Source organism: Octopus bimaculoides, chromosome 5 (genome assembly GCF_046866305.1).
Source record: "Octopus bimaculoides isolate indiv1 chromosome 5, ASM4686630v1, whole genome shotgun sequence".
In the NCBI taxonomy this organism is placed as follows: Eukaryota; Metazoa; Mollusca; class Cephalopoda; order Octopoda; family Octopodidae; genus Octopus; species Octopus bimaculoides.
Window position 1 is genome coordinate 15239308 of NC_142932.1, and position 5000 is coordinate 15244307.

Genomic DNA, 5000 nt, shown 5'->3' on the forward strand with positions numbered 1-5000 from the left:
TATATATATGCTTTGTTTAGAAATATATTTTATATATATATATATATATATATATATATATATATATAAAATTTATTTATATAAACAGTTTTGGTTGGGTGTATATGTGTGCAGATGTTTTAGATATATATTTTGTAAAGAAATATATTATTATACATACATTATTGCATGTATATATAAAGTACGTGTTACAAAACTTTTTTTTTTTTTTTTTTATTACATTGGGAAAAAAAATTAGTATGTTGTCTGTATGTGTGTATATGTATTTGTATATAATATATATGTGTGTATATGTGTACGTGTTTTATACATGCGGGTGGATGCGCGGAGTACTTCTTTCCTTGTAAGGTGGTTTTATTATTTTTGGTTTTGTTAAAATATTCCCAATTCCTGGAAAAAACCTTGACGAAGTGGATACATTTCCGGCTGAAGACAGATATTCCAAGAAGTTTTTAACCATTTACCTAACAAAGGTAAATTGGTAAAGATGCTTTATAAGAACCAGATGGGGCAGAGGTGTATTTAAAAGAAACCGTAGGCAAAAAATTACAAATTAATATTTATATAAAGATATAATTTAGGTGGTAAAATTTAAAGAAACCAATATATTATTGTAGTTAAGAAATAAACCCCCCCATAAAAAAATAAAAATAACTTTTTTTCAAGTTTCGAAATAGTACATGTGTATGTATGTATGTGTCACATGAGATGTTGTAATCGTTAATATCGGCGGAGTTGGTGGCGTTAAGTAAGGTTTATTATCCGAAACCCTTAACATAGCTGTTGGTATCTTGGTTTCCGTTTAGTGTGTAAAATCAGAGTGGTCAAAAGCGGTTGGGAAAAGCGGGCGAAAGCAGTCCAGTTCTCCATGGTAGAAAGAATATTATTATTATTATTATTATTATTATTGTTGCTGTTGTTGTTATATCGAAGGACACACACGACCTTTTTTACTGAAGCAGCACCACAAGCAGTGTGACTTAGTCACAGAAAAGTATCCAGCTAGAAACAACAGCAGCAGCAGCAGCGGTAGAAGCAGGAGGAGGGCACGTTGGTGACACACACAGAAAACTCGTAACCCAAACTGTCTCTCTTTATAACAGCTCTTTTACATTCCGCTTAATAAAAGAAAAAAGACTGGAAAACCCAAACTAAAATATATCGGACCGGCAAATGTAAAAAATATAGTTGAATTATTAAAAAGGAAACTTTTTTTATATCCCTCCAATGTCTTGATAAATTCCTTATTCTAATAATAAAGATTTCTATCTACATACACTTGTATATGTGTGTATGTAACGTGTGTTCTTCTCGGTGGCTATGTGTGTGTGTGTGTGTGTGTGTGTTTGTTTGTATCAATCAACGTGTTTGAATGCAGTTGTTTTATTAGCAATGTGTAATATTAAATGTGTGCGTGTGTCTCTATAAACATGTGCGTTTATTTGTAAATGCCTACCATCTGTGTGTATGCGTATGTATCAACTTGTTTATTTGTAAATGCGTGCGTTTACCATGTGTATCTATTAGTAAATATGCTTATTGTGTCTGTGCATCGATATGTGTGTTTGTGTGCGTGTGTGTGTGTGTGTTTATTAGGAGTGCGCCGTTAAGTTACGGATTATTTATTTGTAGGACTTTTTTCTTCTTTCTTTTCATCAATAAAACACTTGGAAATTTTTCGTTGTTATTTATGAATCTTGGAAACCTATAGTAACTTCCTTGTTGTCATTAATAACTCCAGAGACAATGTAAAGAAGAACGAAACAGAAAAACAAAAATATGCATTAGTATATATATATATATATATATATATATATATATATATATATATATATATATATATATATATAAAAATATACGTTTAATTATATATATATATATATATATATATATATATATATATATATCCACACAGCAGATCGACTGGTATTAAGAAAGTGTGTACAGAAATCCAATTATATTCGGCGTTAATGTTGTTGTTGGTGGTGGTGGTGATAGAGGACTCCTCTGGTATTCCACAACAATTCGTTACCTTAAAATAAGCGTAACACATAAGCAGGGTACATAGAAAATATGATAGAAGGAATTCGAAGAGGCAACGGGTGGGATAACAACAAAAAAACAATATTATAAAAGTTTTTTAACGTAAAGCTTGGTTTTGCTGCTTTCGTTGTTCTTGTTGTTGTTTATTTCCCCACTTAATATTTTTTTCAAAACTGGGGGGTGCCTACTTCCGAACGAACACAGAGCAACATCCGAACTTTATCCCCTTCCGTACGAAAAACATAAATGTAGTGTCTAAGACCCACAGCTTAGCATTTCCCTCCTCAACGACATCTTCATTATCTCTCGCTCTCTCTCTCTCTCTGTGTCTTCCTCTCTATCTTTTTGTTTTCTTTTCTCTCTCCCCCTCTCTCTCTCTCTCTCTCACTATCTCAGTCTATCTTTGTCTGCTTCTCTCTTCTCGTCAGTCGCCGCCACCAGCAGCAGAAGCTCCAGTAAGTCAGCGCGCCTGCGCTCACCTCCAGCCAATCGAATCGACTTACACTTTAGAAAGCGCGCACCTGCGATCTGGAAATTGACACTACTATGAATAACAATTTACACACGTAAGCACACACACACACACACGTTGCCTACGCATGTATGTGTGTATGGGTGCGAGTACATAAATATAATACCACGATATATATATATATATATATATATTTATATATTTATATATTTATATATTTATCTATGTGTAGACATATATGTAAACATCCATGTGTGTGTGTGAATATACATACATAGATAGTATTTTATCTTTTGTTTAAGGCTTCAGAGTGCAGCCGTGTTGGGGCACCACCTTGAGGTACTCATTTTCGTTAAACCTGGTACCGATTCATTCTGTCACTTTTTGCCGAACCGCTAACTTACGAGGATGTAAACAAACCAACGCCGGTTGCCAAGCGGTAGTGGGACACACACACACATACAAGCACACGACGGGCTTCTTTCAGTTTCCGCTCTACTAAATCCATTCACAAGGCTTTTGTCGGCCCATTGCTTATAGTAGAAGGCACTAACCCAAAGCGCCACTCGGTGGTCCTGAACACGAAACCATGTGACTGGAAAGCAGATTTCTAACCACACAACGACGAATATACAGATGTGTAGTGTGTATGTATTATGCATACACACTCATACATACATACATACATACATACATACATATATATACCAGTCTGTATATGTGTTTGTGCAGTCGATGTGTGTGAGTATGTTAGTATATGCTTGTGTACGTGCGTGCGAATTGTAGATACTTAAGTACACAAACTAATACAAATAGACACTTCTACACACAGACGAGTACACATAATAGATAAACATTACTATCACACTCATACACACGCACACACACACACACACACCATATATTTATATATGTGTGTATGTGTGTGTGTGTGGCCATGTGGTTAAGAAGCTTGCTATCCGGCCATGCTGTGTTGGTTTCAGTCCCAGTGCGTGGTACTTTAAAGTCAGTGTCCACTAGCGTAAGCGTTCTGAGTCGATTCAGTAGAAATGAAACTGAAAAAGAACTTGTGTATGTATGTATGTATGTGTGTGTGTGTGTGTGTGTGAAACTGCTACTCGTGGAATTTATATGAAGCTAGTTGATGTATATCCCAAAGACACGTGTTGTCTTAATGTAATTTCTTAGAGCGATTTGCCATGACACTGACACGACCAGACCTTTGAATAATAGACAGAGTCGAGAGAGAGGGAGAGAGAGAGAGAGAGACAAACAGACAGACGGACGAACAAAGAGTGTAGAAGGGGTAATTTACTCTAGTACCGGGTATTCGACTACTATCCTATTTGCGTACCCGAGAGGCATGAAAGCCGATCTCGGCCGGACTTGAACTCAGAGTGCAGAGACCCGGAACGATTACCGCAAACTTATTGTACTCGACGCTTTAAAGATTCCGCCAATTCTCCGCATTCACATAATCACACACACACACACACAGACACACACACACACACACACAGACACACACACACACACACACAGACACACACACACACACACACACACACAGACACACACACACACACACACACACATATACGCATACACATACTTGCATAAATACACAAATATGTGCATATATGCAAATTCTTCCCCCCCACACACACACACACATTTACAGATTTATGTGTGTTTGTGTGTACATTTATATATATAACATGGTTCCGGGTTCAGTCCCACTGCGTGGCACCTTGGGGCAGCTATTATAGCCTCAGACCGACCAAAACCTTGTGAGTGGATTTGGTAGACGGAAACTGAAAGAAGACTGCTGTATGTATGTATGTATATATATATATATATATATATATATATATATATATATATATATATATATAAACAAATAGTAAATGAGTATATGCATATATACGTACAGGTATGTGCATACCGACATCCACCTGTATGTATAGGTGCATATCTGGGTACAGGACATTGCAAACAAAACAGAGACGAGAAAACACACAAGCCACATAGAGAACATTCTACTTCATCAGCTACCTCCGTTTTAACACCGGCGTTTCGAAGAGCTAGGCAGGACGCATCGTTAAAACAGCTCTTCCCATGGACCGCAAATTAAATTTGCGCACACAAATTAAATCTTGCCATGGAGGAATGTCGTGGCGGACAAGAAACAAGACAGGAAAACAAACAGAAAAGGCTTTACGGCCAGACGAGAAAAATTGTTTGTGTATGAACGCTGTGTGTGTGTGTGTGTGTGTTTGTGTTTGTGTGAGTATTTTTCAACTCCACCCATCACCACTTAACCGGTGTTCGTGTGTTTACGTTCGGCAAAAGAAGCAGAATAAATACTAGGCTTTGAAAATTAAGTCCCGGGTTCGATTTATTCATCTGAAACATGTAAAAGAATATAATATGTATACATAATATAGGCGTGTGTGTGTGTGTGTGTGTGTGTGTGTGTGTGTGT

General features: G+C 36.6%; 1 protein-coding gene across 2 annotated transcripts in view; it reads right to left on the bottom strand.

The window, feature by feature from the left end:
- Positions 1–1809, bottom strand: part of LOC149135426 (uncharacterized) — a 108194-nt gene extending 106385 nt beyond the window's left edge. The window contains exon 1 of one of the 2 annotated variants that reach the window (XM_089351997.1): positions 1–1809. This exon is cut by the window's left edge and continues 226 nt beyond it. The gene's annotated coding sequence lies outside the window, so the exon portion shown is untranslated. The other variant, XM_089351996.1, reaches the window with a different exon arrangement.
- Positions 1810–5000: the final 3191 nt, after the last annotated feature.